Raw genomic sequence first — 15,754 nt, 5'->3', positions numbered from 1 at the left:
CTTTCGGGTCAGTAGCAACATCTTTACTTACAGTCGCCAGCTAACTGCTTTAAAAAAATTTTTTTTTAAAAAATTGATTTCAGAGAGGAAGGGAGAGGGAGAGAGAGAGAGATACATCAACAATGAGAGAGAATCATGGACCAGCTGTCTCCTGCACACTCTCCACTGGGGATCAAGCTTGCAACCCAGTCATGTGCCCTTGACCTGAATTGAACCTGGGACCCTTCAGTCCACAGGCCAACACTTTATCCACTGAGCCAAACTGCTAGGGCTGTTAATTGCTTTTTGTTTATCCAAATCAGCAACAGTTTTTCTACCTCTTCAATTGCTCGGGGTCATTGTCTCTTTCACACCCTTAACAACATTAGCACTCGTGATGGCCTCTGTATGTTTCAAAATTGTGCTAATTATCCATCTCAGCCAGCACCAGAAGCAACAAACAAACAAACAAACAAACAAACAACAATAACAACAACAAACCATGAAAATATTCACAGCACTATGGTATATCCTGAGGTAGTAACAACTCCAGGTTTAGCTACTGGCATTTTTTCCTTGTTGGTGGCCTGGGAGATGCTTTTGTCTCTCAGCATGAAAGGGTTGTCAGGTTGAGAACTGAAATTTGTTCAACAACCGAGACATTTTTTTTCCTTTAACAACTTGGTTGAGAACTGATAGTTCCAAATGAGAGATGCTGGAGAATCGAGGTGTGACTGTATACATATATGGAGAGAGAAAGCGAGAGAGAATATTTTTCTTCTCTGGTCTGTAAAACTTAAGATTTAATTTTTTTCCCTCTCTCTTAGGATAAAGGTTAAAGCCCCTGGTTTTACTCTTTAAGTGGTTATCTTTAAATTTTCCTATGCACACGAAACTTCATAATCTTAGTGTGAATCTTGTGACTCTTACCAGCCCCTGCCCTGCCTGAACCTACAATGAATGTGGACTATTTAAAACCGAGTCATCTCCCTGCTATGCTGTATACTCTTGTTGCCCAGGACTTCAGTCCTGCCTTTTCATTAAAACTACTTATTAGATGATTATTTAAAAAAAAAATATATATATATATATTTATTTATTTTATTTATTTTTTTATTTTATTGATCTTTTTTTTTTTTTTTTCAGAGAGGAAGAGGGATAGAAAGCCAGAAACATCGATGAGAGAGAAACATCAACCAGCTGCTTCCTGCACATTCCCTACTGGCTATGTGCCCACAACCAAGGTACATGCCCTTGACCAGAATCAAACCTGGGACCTTTCAGTCCACAGGCTGACATTTCTCTTCTCCCAAGACACTGGTGCCAAGTGGCCTCTTCCTGCCAGTCTTGGTACCTTCTCTGGTTTCTCCAGTTCTGTTCACTCTGTTTTTAAAGTGCCAAATAGAATGCCTCCCTCTTTCTCAGCCCTGCTCAGCACCTCGGTGGAGGGGTCCTCTTGCTCCTTGTTTTAGCCCCAGATTCTGGGGTGGGGCAAAAATGTTTGCTGAGTTAGGGTGGAGGAAGGATTGGCAGATCTGAGGGCCCTTGCACCAAGACTGGCAGGAAGAGGCCACTTGGCACCAGTGTCTTGGGAGAAGGGAAGAGGGAGATAGATGTGAGAGTAGGAGCTAAGAAAATTAAGAGGGATCCACTCCAAACGACAGAGGGCTGAAGTGGGCTAGAAACAAGAGAACTGACTCCGAGCCTGTGTCCTCTCTCCTTCCAACTCAAAGCATCTGGGCACCGTACCCAACGTTAGCTTCCCCAGTGTCAGCTTGTCCCCGTGTAGTGTCTGCCCGATTCCAGCACTCAGTGTCTTCTCTAATGCTAATGTCTCCTGATCATGTCTCCAGTGACTTGATCATGCCTTGTCCCTTGAGCCTGGGGACCAGGCTTTTGTCTACCCACTTCTTTCCCATTGGTCAAGTTGTCCCAAAGGCTCCATCCTCACCTCTCAGAGAACTCTTCAGTCCTCAATACTTCCCTTCCCCATTCCTGAGGAGGGGAGATGGGTCATGGGGGCACCTGCTACCCAATCTCCCCTGCCCCTCTTGGAGCCCCCTAGACTTGAATGAAGAGTAGGCCAGTCAGTAGGGCAAAGCCTGATAGGAGCAGAATGACCGTGAGGATCTTCTGCTCAGAAGTGGCCAGCTCCAGAAGCAGGATTTCCAAGAAGGTGATGGAGAGAAAGGTGCCAGTTGCCATGCCCTTCAGCACAGACTGGGCCAGGTGGTGCAGTGGGTCAGCCGACTCTGCCAGGGCGGCATCCAGCCCCATGCCCAGAGATGTCATGCATGAGAAGAGAATGCCACAGCCAGCCACGACCTTTGCTCGCTGGTGGCCCTGTAGCAGCCTCAGGGACAAGCTGATAGCCAAATACCCTCATGAAGCAGCAAAGCCAGGCACAATTCCATGGCCCGAGCTTGGACTCGCTGCAGTCTACTGCCAGCCCCTTGAACACCGAGCGCAGAGCCAGGGAGAAGACCAGCACACAGGCACGCAGGGCTGCGGGAGCTGCCAGAGCTCCGATCGCCTGTGGGTGGCCTTGCCCATCAGGCCAGGGCTGCGGCCCACCATTCACTGTTCCAAGCAGCACCCTTGTCTCCTCTCAAGCTGTGGCACTGACTGCTCCCTGTAAGCCAGCATGATCTGCTCCTTCACCAGGACCGGGAAGATGGCCATGGCAAGGACAAACCCTTGTAGGGGAAACTGGAGCATCACATGCAGGACTGCCAGGGCCTCATCTATGGTAGCCAGGTAGTCAGGCAGCAGGCCCAGGAGGCAGGTGGGTCAGGGCTTTCTGGCAGAAGGCTGAGGTTTCTGGGTTCACTATGGGCCGGCACAGATGGGCACTGGATTACAGATGAGAGTGGCTACCAGGGCCCCAACTTCACCTCCAGTCCCATGGCCAGTGGGGGGATCTGAGGCTACTGCCTCTGGGCATTATTACACCAAAAGCTCTGGCTCTCCCCAGGGTCCCATGGTGGCTGTGGCTGCTCCAGGGGCTCTTGGACCTCGTGAGGGTCTCACTACACGACACCTGCTCGGTTCTGGCCTCCAGTTGGAACTCTGTTGATCAGAGAGGTGTCTGAGTTGATTTATGTTTTGGAAAAATCTCCTGGCTACTTGGCAAGAAGGAACTGACACGGAGCGTTGTGCAAGACTGCAAAGGAAGGCTCAGAAAAGGTGAGTAAGTCGCCCAAGGCAGCACAGCTAGAGAGGGATAGGAATGGGCTCCAAACTGCATGTTGGCTTGACTGAACCATCCTGGCTTTGGCTAATGTCTCTGATGAAGGTCTTTGTCTCCCTTCAGTTGCCGGAGGAGCCTGAAGCCACCACATCACTTGATTTCCCTCCAGAGTCCCATTCTCCGAAAAACTTCATAACTTTCATAATCATAAAAGAGAAATTCATTCTGGGTCTGGAAATTTTTCCAGATCAATCTGGGTCAACCTAATTAAAGCTAATAGAAGTGTGTGTGTGTGTGTGTGTGTGTGTGTGTGTGTGTGTGTGTAGGGCAGAACTTTCCCTTCAGTTATGATTTGCTTACAGTTTCTTTTAGGTCCCTATTGACTACTGTCCACCTGATACTAAATTACCAAAGCTTGGGCATAAAATTATTCCAGCTTTATAATCAGAACTCCAATCTGCTCCAACTGGTTCTGAGTGCTAAGTGAGCATGACAAGGGGCACCTCTCTTGGACATGACAGTGAATTTCATCCAGGGGCCTCCAAGGGAATCATGCAAAGTTGGACGTGTGAAGGTGATGCAGTAGGAACATGTAGTAGACTGTGAATGAGGAGGTCTGGGCTCTAGCTCCCAGTTGCCACTGATTTATAGGGTGGCCCTGGGGCAGTCTCTTCCCCTCTCTGGCCCTCAGTCTCCCCTTCCTCTGAATGGAGCTGTTTAGCCAGAGCCAAGGTTTTTAATCTGTGTCTCCCAGAGTCCTACGATTTCAGGGGCTACTCCAGAGAAAGGGTCATTTGAATTTGGAACTGAAAGGTGATTAGAGAGCAAAGAAGGAGCTTTAGATGCAGAGACCTACAACCTTGCCCCTGAGAAAGCTCACTCTCCATTACGGCTCCACCATTTGCTCCAGTAGAGGGTGGGAGAGGAGACCCAAGCTTTGTAGGTCACCGAGAAAAGCATCTGCTCTAATGACACCCATTGTGGGCGAGCAGGTGGCCTCTCTCCAGTCCTCCTGAGGGGCTGGAGCTAGCCATCTGCTTGCTTCCCATGAAGAAAGTTCCCGTTGCCCTCTTGGATTCTTGGGCAAAGCTGACTTTGAGAGCCAGGGAGAGCCAGGGAGAGCCAGGCAGCCTCTAGAGAAGAGGAATGAGGACATAATAAAGATGCAGTGGGAGGGGTAGGAAGAAGCACCATAAGGCTTGGAACCCTAAAACCTGGAGGAGGAAGCCTGAGGTGGCAGGGTGGGGTAGATGTGTGGACAGTCCTCTGCAGGATACACCTGTTGAGAGCGCGGAGGGCATTATTCACTTCATTCATAACATTAGCCCGGTCACTTTAACCCAACCCAACCCAACCCAACCCAACCCAACCTAACCCAACCCAGCCCATCCCAATCCTATTTGTCCAACCATCCATCCAACCATCCACCCACCTATTCATTTATTCATGCATTCATGCATTCAATTACTGACTGGTTCATTTATTTGGCTCAATCATGTTCTCTCCCTCTCCCCATTTTATTCATTTATTCTTTTGACCATTCCATAATCATTCATTGAGCACCTACTATCTACCTGGGAGTGTAGAGGAGAAGGAACTCTTCAGGAAGCTCAAAGTTACAGTACTGTGAACAGAAATGTAAGCGATTCTGAGAAGTGATTGTAATACAGGGAGGAACAAAGTGCTATTTGAGTTTGGAAGTGGGAGGGACTGTTGAAGGAGGCGGATTAGAGAAGGCTTCAAGGAGGCAGTGACATGAGAACTGGACCTGAAAGAGGTGTTTTAGTTTATTGGCTGAAAGAATGGGGTGAGGGTTTATTTTTTGGGATGCTGTGAGTTTGAGGCCATGCTTATCCTTTACAGACAATATAAGCTTTACTCCCTTTCCCCCTTCCTTCAGGCCTTAAACAAACAAACAAACAAACAAACAAACAAAAAAAGTCCAGATTATTCAGCTCAAATTTCTAGGCTGATGAAATTCAAGTTTAATTCACAACTGATTATTCTTATTCTAAACATTGTAGGGAAAGAAAACATTCAAGGAAACATCATAGATGCTCATAGCAGGAAGTTACCTTAATCAAACCTCTCTCTGTGTGGCATCTACAAGTGAGAACCAGCTATTAGCGAGCGGCTCATTTATTGAGAGGCCAAGGGTGTGTGTGTGTGTGCAGTGTTTAAGCTGATATTGTTTCAGACAACCAGACTGTTTCTTAGGGTTGGTACTATCTCATCAAAGGAGTCTCTTTTGTGCTAGCATTCTTGCATTGTCTTTGACACTCTGTGCATTCAATAATTACCCGCCCATCCATTCATCAAATATCCATTAAGCTTCCTGTATCTTCCAGGCTTGGCACAAGATGCTGACGGCAATACTATGGTGAAGGTTCTTGCCCTTCGAGAGCTCACAGTCAAGGCAATGTTCGGCTGACATTTCTGCCAAGGGCCACATAATAAATATTTTAGATTTCGCAGGTCATCAGTCTCCGGACCCTATTTAGTTCTGCTGTTGTCGTGCCAAAGCAGTCTTAGAGAATATGTAAAAGAGTGGGCATGACAGTGTTCCCATAAAACTTTGTTTAGTAAAAGAGAGTTGTCGTTTGCTGACCACCGCTCTAGTGGAGGACACAGGAGTAGCAGACAGTGATAAAGTAGTGTGGAAAGTGCTGCCATGAGGGTAAACACACTGTCCTCTGGGAGCACAGAGCAGAGTCCAGCCAGGCTTGAGCAGCAGGGAAGACTGCCTGGAGGAAGTGATATATAACCTTAGACTCTTGACAGATGAGTGCAGAGGGTCAGAGGAAGAGGCTGGGGGCAGGGGAGGGGGTAGAGAGGGCCCTCTAGGCACAGAAGTATGCAAAGCCTGAAGTTCCTCCTTCAGGGGACAAGGTGCAGCAGGAAAATGCACGACCTAGAAGAGGGGCGTGGCATCAGGAGGGGCTGGCTAGGTGAATGGGGGCAAGACAGAGACAGTCCTTGTAAGAGCAGGACATGGAGCCCCATTACAGGTGTTCAGCATCTCATTCTAGTCTTTTTAAAAAAAAAATATATTTTATTGATTTTTTTTACAGAGAGGAAGAGAGAGGGACAGAGAGTTAGAAACATCGATGAGAGAGAATCATCGATCAGCCACCTCTTGCACACCCCCTACTGGGGATGTGCCCGCAACCAAGGTACAAGCCCTTGACCGGAACCTTTTAGGGCCCTGGACCTTTTAGTCTGCAGGCCGACGCTCTATCCACTGAGCCAAACCAGTCCCGGCTCTAGTCTTGTTTTAAAAGACATAACACTCCCATCTTAGCAGGCCTCTGGGTGCTTGCCACAGGGCCTCCGGGCCACTCCCAGAGTGAGACACACAGCTCTTCTTGGCGTGGCTTGGTCTCCCTCTTCCCGCCACCTGTGAGGGCCCATCAGGCAGCCTGTGGGCTGGTCCAAGAGGCAGGTCCTTTCTGCATGAGGTTTCAACAGCAGAATAGAAGAGTAGTTTAAGAGAAACAGAAACAAAATAGGCATAAATAAGAAGCTGAGATAATAAACATTTATTAAGGTCCAAGCTCTGACCTCGCAATATTGTGGTGAGGATCGAATGCTATAATGTGTATGGAACTTGTGCCTTGTACATGCTGAAGTATCATAAACACTAAGACATCTTTAAAAAAAATAATTTTATTGATTTCACAGAGGAAGGGAGACAGGGAGAGAGATAGAAACATCAATGATGAGAGAGAAGCATTGAACAGTTGCATGCTTCCTGCACGCCCCCTACTGGGGATGGAGCCTGAAACCCTGGAATCAAACTGTGACCTAGTTTCCTGTATCTTCCAGGCTTGGCACAAGATGCTGAGCCATGACAGCCAGGCAAAGCTAAGATGTCTTAATACTGGTCTCTGCAACTCTGCTCCTTCTCTTCTCTCCCCTCACCCCTTTCCCTCTCCGGCTCCTAATGCTGACCTGTAAACCAGGATTAAGGAGTGATCTTTGCTTTCTAGGGCCTTTGGAAGAAAATTGTATGGAGTACTATTAAATTTATGGGCCTCAAGGAGAAACAAACCCTGGTTTGGATCCTGGCTGTGGTATTTACTAACAAGCTATTAACCAGGTTTCTCCTCTTTAAACGGGGATGATGTTTATACTTCCCTCCTGGTATTTATTGAGAGAACTCATGTGAAATGCTCATTAATACTGTGCCCAGCACGAGTGTTATTGCTTCTAGTTGTAAATTTCAGGACCTGGCACATGGTAGGCACTGAGTAAATGTTTGTGGAATGACTGTTTGACTGCTTAAATAGTGTGCAAAGCATATTTTTAGAAAGTATGTTTTTATTGATTTCAGAGAGGAAGGAAAAAGGAGAAAGAGACAGAAACATCAATGATGAGAGAGAATCACTGATGGGCTGCCTCCTGCATGATCCATGAGCTAGCCAGCCAGCCACCCAGGAATATGGCCTGACCTCCTGGTTCATAGGTCGATGGTCAACCACTGAGCCATGCCAGCCAGGCCAAAACATAGTCTTTTTAGGTGATATAACTGCAAAGTTCAGGTTGCAGGTTTACATATGCTTACAGGACCGCTCTCCTTGGGCACCTGTCAAGGTGGTCCCATTAAGTCCTCACCCTCTTTCCCCCAATTCTGTGGATTCTGTTATCAAAGTCCCTCCAATCAAAGGTCCTCTTTTACACCCGAGGCAATGAATTTGGTTCATCCTGACTTGTGTGAACCTGCCAACAGGGCCCGTTTTCCTGTCACCTGTCTCCTCGTACCTCATCCATCCACACACTGTGAACAGATCACCCTAACAAAGAAGAATGTTCTCTACACTTTGCTTAATAAACAATGTTCATGACACTGTGATGTCTAAACTCATAGCTGGACCTTCAAGTCCTTCTCCAGTCTGGGCTGTTAATGTTTCCAGTTCAGTGGTTCTCAACTGGGGTAAGTTTGTCCCCAAGGGGACATTTGGCAATGTCTGGAAATATTTTTGATGGCCAGAGTGAGAGAGTTTATACTGTTGGTATCCAGTGTTGAGGCCCAGGATGCTGCTGAAAATCCTACAGTACACTGGACAGCACTTCACAATAGAGAATTATGGAGCCCAAATATCATTAGTGTTGATGAGAAATTACTCTCGTCCCATCTTTTCGCAACTTGCTGCACACCCTGCCACTCTCATGAGTTTCTGAGTGTGCCTTCCTGTTTTTGCATCTCTGATCCCTTTTGCCAGATCTCTCTCTCTCTCTCTCTCTCTCTCTCTCTCTCTCTCTCTCTCTCTCTCTCTTTGTCCTGATATCGTCGTATAGACCCTTAAGCCCCATTTCAGGTGCCTCTACTTCCTGTGAAACTTAGAGGGAAGCATGGTGTGGTGATTTATTGCTTCCTTCTTTTAGAGCCCACAGCCTTTACAACATTAGAGTGTTGTTGTAAATATCACCAATCTAGTATATATGTCACACCCCTCCCCCACCATTTCTGAGCTTTTCTAGAATGGAGATTGGGTCTTCAATATAATAAATGCCTGCTGAATGAATGAGTAAAATACTCAATAAAAAGTGTTCAAAATACTCTTAGGTTCTGTGCTCTTTTAAAATAAATACTCTGGACTGACACGTGAACACACCTATTTCTCCGCGTCTTCCTCATCGTACCCATCTTCCAGGTGAATTTTATGCAGGCAACCTTCCAACTTTTCTGAAACTCAGAGCTGATTTGTGTTTGTGATTCAGTTTCAATTTCCTGTCTTCAGCACTTTCACATTCAGCAACGTTTCCCATTTTGCAGTAAATCTATGGATGTTGCTTGAACACAAATTTCTCCTGCTCCGCCCAGTGACACATTTACAGCCACCAGCCAAGGGTCTTCTTTTGTGGAAATGAAATCGGATGCTTCCCTGTGTCTGACAACCTCTTATTCATATTCAAACCAAGAAGGTAACTTTCTGACACGGCACCATCCCCCCTTGTGGGGACCTTCATTAGTAACAATAGGACAAGGCCAGCCAGTGTGGCTCTGTGGTTGAGCATCAGCCTATGGACCAGAAGATCACAGTTCAATTCCTGGTCAGGCCATATGCCCGGTTGTGGGCTCCATCTCCAGTAGGGGGTGTGCAGGAGGCAGCCAATCAATGATTCTCTCTCATCATTGACGTTTCTATCTCTCTCTCCCTCTCCCTTCCCTGAAATCAATAAAAATATATTTTAAACAAATAACAATAGGACAGGACCTGGCATGGGTCATTCCAAGGAAAAGATTAGATATTGAGGGCCAGTCAGGTAACTGCACAGTGACTACTGGAGTTAGAGACATTTCTAGACTCTCCTGCAGGGTACTATTTTCCCTCAGGATTCCTGCCCTTAGGGACCCAATTCCATAGGTCTGAACCTAGTGTGCAGAGGAAAGCCCAAACTGGTTTATGACATGTGTTTCCTTCAACATGTGACACAGGCATCCTGGATGCTGGAGGCAGTAGGAACCTTAGGGAAATGCTAATTCATCACCTTTAATGTGCAAAGAAGCTTGAGGCTCAGAGAGGTTAAGTAACTTGCCCCAGGTCACACAGGGAGTTGGTAGCAAAGCCCCAACTTGATCCAGGATCTCCCGACTTCCAAGCCCTTGTTCCTTTTTCTATGCTGAGTGGTCTGTAGTCAGTGCTTTAGTGACCAAAGCACAAATGCTATTTGAATTAAACCTACAGAGACCCACACACTCTGCTTCTGTGCATTAAGCTCTTGATGCAACTTTTGAGGCCTGACAGCCCCTCATAAGAATGGGACATGCATGAAAAGCCTTTTCAGAAGAGGTTTCTCGGAGCAATGCTTCAGGAAAGTGCCCTGATTCCAGCTCAGATGTCTTTGTGCTGCAAGCTTGGCTTCCCAAACACAAGCCTTTCCCTGCAGGGAAACACCAGCTCCTATGGGCTCAGCCCCAGGGCCCTTGGGGCCCTTTGCCCATGTCCCCAGTCCTTATTCCGACGAGGTCTCTCTATGTGCAGGCTCTGTTGACTGAGACTTTGGCTGTTGTGTCTTGAGAGGCACTTAAGAGAGAAAGAGGCTCGGGGGCCAGGCCCTCCAGGTTCGATGTCTGGCTTTCTGGCACTCACCCTTTCTGCATCTTCGTTTCCTCATCTGTAAGAAGGGAGCACTCCTCCCAGGGTTGTTGTGCAGACTGAGTTAAAAAAGAACAGTGCTTACAACAGTGTGCAGCACATAGTAGGTGCTCCATACACACACCTCCTGTTAGTAAGTGCAGGTGCTGGGTTCCACCTTGACTGTGTGACTGGGATGATTTCCTTGACTGCTCTGAGCTGCAATATCCTATCTGACAAGTGGATATAAAAACAATACTGGAAGTTCTGGGTTTCACATACCTGCCTCTGGGACACCGTACTTGGGGGCACTTACACTGAAGCCCGTGCACTGCTTCCTCTACGTGATACACATCTAGCCACCCCCCACTAGCTAAGGCATGCAGAGACCTTGATGCACTGCCAACACATAGTAGACATTCAGTAAATACAACTATCATAGCTACAAACGCCCCCAAAACCAGAGCAATGTTTACAAGCTGACAGCAGTCCCCAGAGCTAAGCAAATCCCCTTTTTCCAAGAGAGCCCTCAGAAGGCCCAATCCAAACGGCCTCATTAACTCCACACAATAGAAAATGACAGATCAAGTCTTTGATGAAAGAGACTGAATAGCCATTGATTAGAAGGCAGACTTGTTTCTTTCTCCCCCAACTGATTGAATGACTTCTGAGGGCTCTTCTGTCTGGGTAATTAAAGAGCTAAGTGAACCATGGAGCATGTTTCCTTCATCCATCACCATCTTCACGGTGGGCAGGAGGGAGTCCTATAAGCCATAGACTTCCTCCTGCCCAGTCCCACAGCCAAAGACCCAGCAAAGCATTGGGGTTTCCAACCTGGCACTCTTAAGTCTCTGAAGCCACATCAAACTCTCTTTTACCACCATTTAAAGCATTGGCAATTGGAACCAGTGATTGCACAAGAAGAGGATGGCTGTAAAAATCACTTGATGTGAAACTTGGGTGAAATTGGCTGGAGAAGGGAATGGGAGGGTGGAAGGGGGCAGAGCGTGACCTGATTGTGCAATGGAGCCAGCAGACCTGGGTTTGGATCCAGACCTGGCCACGTCCTAGCTGTGTAACTTGGGGCATGGCTATCGGAGTGAATCCGTCATAGTTCCTGCCCACATTCAAGCTCAGGATTTGGTACAGGCATTGAGGAGCTCTCTTCAAAATAGAGGCTGCATGGCAGGTGGGAGGAGGGCTCGGTTTGGGGGTCAGACCTGTATCCACCTCCACTGGGCTGCACATGTGCTGTGTGACGGTGGGGACTGGCTTCCCTCTCAGACCCTCTGTTTCAGGCTGAAGATCGGGCATGAATAGTGGAGGACTTTGTGTCAGTTGCAATTAGAGGAGCCAGCTCTGGAATCAGGCTGCCTGGATTAAAATCTGTGGGCTGCCTCACTGGTTCTCAAACTGGCTCATTTTGTGGCCCCCTTCCACACTCCCCCAGGGGACATTTGGCCATGTTTGGAGACATTTAAAAAATATTTTTATTGATTTCAGAGAGGAAGGGAGAGGGAGAGAGAGAGAGAGAGATAGAAACATCAGTGATGAGAAAGAATCATCAATCAGCTGCCTACTGAGGATCAAGCCCATAATCTGGGCATGTGCCCTGACAGGAATTGAACTATACCCGCCTGGTTCAGAGGTCGGTGCTAACTATTGAACAACACCAGCTGGGCTGGAGACATTTTTGACGATCACAGCTTGGAGGTATTGCTGCTAGTGTCTGGAGGGCAGAGACCAGGATGCTGCTCTATGTTCCACCACGCACAGGATAGCCTCACCACAGAGGATTATCTGGCCCTAAAAGTGAATGGTGCTAAGGTCACGTGAGACGTCCTGCTCTATTGCCTACTAGCTTGTGAAGTCAGTTTACCTGGTCAAGACTCTGTTCTCTCACAGGGGGAAGTAGATCATAACTGTGGGCAGTGTGGCAGCTAGCACAATATTAGGCACCTTGCAAACCCTCAAAAACAATCAAACAAACAAACAAACAAACAAAACCCAAACAAATAAACAACAACAACAACAACAACCCAGAAGCCTGCATATCTGTGGAATTGAGAGGCAGTAGTGCATAGTAACTGCTAGGACAGAGGTAGGTCTCATGTAAGTCAAGGCCAAGACAGGGTGACGACAGTGATGTGTGCCATTTTCGCAGGCTCTTTGCGGTGTCTGGAGAGCGATTGTCAAGCCAGCACTTCACAGCGGTTCCCTGTGTCACCCACACCTCTGCCTCAATGGGCTATGCAAAGCCATTGTCAGAATTTAAAAAGCAAGACGCGTCCCTGGAGAGGCTGATGCTGGATCTCAGGTCTGCCGGTGCCGAAAATCATTAACTTCCCCCTGGGTTTCCCTCTGCAATTGTTTGCTGAAAGCTGTTAGCAACTTGAGCAGTTCTTGTCATTGGGACTTACTTTCCTGGACCGGGGATTCCTTACCCTCCTCTCTCATATTTTTGTCTGAGCCTGGGATGGACTGGATGTCGGTGTCTCCCCAACAGTTCTATTTTGAAGCCTGAGCTCCCAATGTGATGGTGTTTGGAGGCGGGGCTTTTGGAAAGTGATTAGGGTTACATGAGGTCATGAGGGTGGGACCCTGAGATGGGTTAGTGCCCTTATAGGAAGAGAGACGAGGTCTTCCCCTTCCCCCAGACTTCTCTTTCCCATCTCTCTGCATTTTGGTCTTGGCCTGCTAGCCTCATTTATTATGAGAAATAAATGTCTGTTGTTTATTCTTGCCAGTGTGTGGGTTTAGTTACAGCAGTCCAAGCTAAGACAGGACCCAGGATCCTTAAAGTATATGGTTTTGCCAATTCCTCAGTTTTTCAGGGGGATCCTGGGGAGAGGTATGCCCTCACTCTTCCCTTTGAGGAAAACAGTAGCTTGACTTCCACGGTCCATGTTGGCAGTAAGAGTAGAAACTGTTCCCTCCAGTTGGGGGACAACAAGCAAACCATGAAGCTGGCTTTAAACAGAAATGCAGATAAGAGAAGGCGAGGTAGTGATTGGCTGACAAAACTGTGCCTAGGGGTTTTCAGGAACCTGACCTTGCATTTCCTCTACGAGCAAAGGTTCAGTGTTTGTGGTGATTTTATAGAACGTAACTATGTCGAATAAGAACTGAGTGTGTTCTGCTGGGCTGGTGTGGTTCAGTTGGCTGAGCATCGACCCCATGCACCAGGAGGTTGCTGGTTTGATTCCCAGCTGGAGTACATTCCCGGGTTGTGCAGGGGGCAGCCGATTGATATTTCTCTCTTTCTCCAACTTCCCTTCCTCTCTCTCTAGAAAATCAGCAAACACATATTAAAAAAAATGATTGTGTTTTAATGTTTCCTTATTTCCTTGTGTGAATTACTAGTATTTGCTGGTTAGAAGAGGGTGTGTGGTTGGTAATCCCCAAATCCTATGCCAGGACCACAGGCAGGTGCTCACCCCTCTCTGCTTTTGCTACGATTTTGCCACTAGGAAGACTCTTTTGGATCTTCTAAGAGATGGAATCTTTACTGTCAGGCTGGTGCTTCTCTGAGGAACCCGTCACTGTACAATCTGTTAGAGCAAAAGGTAGGGGAAAGGGCCTGGGTTCAAATCCCACCCCATCCCTTACCCCCTGTTTAATCACAGGCCATTCACTTACCCCTTTCAACTTTTAGTTTCCTCATCTGGGGGAGAACAAACTCCCACATCCCAGCACCTGTGTAAGAAGGAAAAAATAAAGTCACCCAATCCCCAATAGGTGCCTAAAACCCTCATTTGTTATTTCCTCCCCCAGGAAGGGTTGCAACAGCATCAGGAAACGTAAGTTCCTTTGGAAACATATTGAAGCAAGAACCAAAATGTCCACAAGCCTCGTGTTCATGAATTTACCTGCTTGACCCCCTGTCCTCAGTCCCTGACACAGCTTGGCCAGTGCTGGCCCCTGTATGCACTAAGCTGCCAAAGCTTCTGGGGGTTAGTAGGGAACAGAAGAGGGGAATGGGAAACCCTTCTCTGGGTTTTGTACCCTTGTGGCTCCAGCCTGGCTGGAGTCCAAGACCAAACCCAAGGAGTCAATGGTTGCCTTTGTTGACAAATTTCTGCTCACTGACCGTGGCGGCTATTCCTCCGTGTCAGTCTGGCGAGGCTGTGGGACCCAGTAATTTAATCAAACATTAATCTAGGTGTTGCTGTGAAGGTATCTGTTAATGTCTGTGGTTAGCATCTACAATCAATGGACTTTAAGGTAATTACTCTTTTTAAAAAAATGTTTTTATTGATTTTCAGAGAGAGGAAGGGAGAGGGAGAGAGAGAGAGATAGAAACATCTATGATTAGAGAGAATCATCTCTCTAATCAGCATGTCTTCCATTGGGGATGGAGCTCACGCAACCTGGGCATGTGCCCTGACAGGGAATTGAACTGGGTCCTCCTGGTTCATAGGTCGACACTCAACCACTGAGCCACACTGGCCAGGCAAGATGATTACTCTTGATAATGAGGAAGGCCTCATCCAATCAGCCAAAACTGAGATTTCCAGAAGAGGAAATTCTGCCTCAAGACTGGAACATAGAAATCCCACCTGAGTTTCCAGCCTGCCCTACCAGTTCTGGGTTTGCCAGCTCATGCAATTCTTTGAAATCTCTCCCTGTGTCTGGCCCTTTCTGTCTCTGCCTCTATCATCTATCTATCTATCTATCTATCTATCTATCTATCTATCTATCTATCTTCTTCATCATCATCATCTATCATCATATCCTATTGGTCCTTGTCTTATTTTTAATTTTTATTTTGGCTGCTTTAATAAAATACCATAGCCTGAGTGGCTTATAAATAATGTAAATTCCTATATCATAGTTCTGGAGGCTGGGAAGCCCAAGATTAGGGTGCTGGTGAAGTCCGGTGAGGGCTGTTTTCTGTCTCCCAGACAGCCACCTCTCACTGACCTCACATGGTGGAAGGGACAAGGAGCTCTCTGGAGCCTCCTTTATCAGGGCACTAATCTCTTTCATGGGTGCTCCACCCTTATGGCCTAATTACCCCCTCTTCCCCAAAGTTCTCACCTCCTATTGCCACCACATTGAGGATCAGGTTTTAACATATGAATTTTGGGGGCCACAAACAATGGGCCTACAGCAGCTGTATTTCTGTGGAGAGCCCTTACCCCTACCCCAACCCCTGGGAAAACGCATTGACAGTCGTGGCCTCATCCACTATCTCTGTTAGTGTCTCTTGACCCTTCTCGGGCACAGATTCATTTCAGAGAGTGATGCAGAACTTGGATTTTCTCTCCAGAAAACGTACATGTATCTGTAACATTGCATGAAGCTCAGGGACCAGGGACCCCAAGTTAAGATTCTGGTCAGGATGCTGGTGGATCATTGACTCTATCTGCGCCGATTGATCTCCTGTGCTGAAAACCTACTCAGCATCTCATCGTGGCTGTGTCGCAGGAGCCTCAAACCTGACAGGTCCAAGCGAAACTCTTCATTTTTCTGCCCTACTTGTTTCTCTTCTCATATCCGTTTG

At 47.2% G+C, this 15,754-nt stretch overlaps 1 pseudogene across 1 annotated transcript; it reads right to left on the bottom strand.

Moving 5' to 3' along the window:
* Positions 1-2,040: 2,040 nt before the first annotated feature.
* On the bottom strand, positions 2,041-2,961 carry LOC311620849 (zinc transporter ZIP1-like; annotated as a pseudogene). The gene has a single exon. The product of its transcript is annotated as a zinc transporter ZIP1-like (transcript).
* Positions 2,962-15,754: the final 12,793 nt, after the last annotated feature.

This window comes from Pipistrellus hanaki, assembly GCF_964339955.1.
Source record: "Pipistrellus hanaki genome assembly, chromosome: 4".
In the NCBI taxonomy this organism is placed as follows: Eukaryota; Metazoa; Chordata; class Mammalia; order Chiroptera; family Vespertilionidae; genus Pipistrellus; species Pipistrellus hanaki.
Note: the sequence above shows the minus strand (reverse complement) of the source record. Positions and strands in the feature narration are given on the sequence as shown.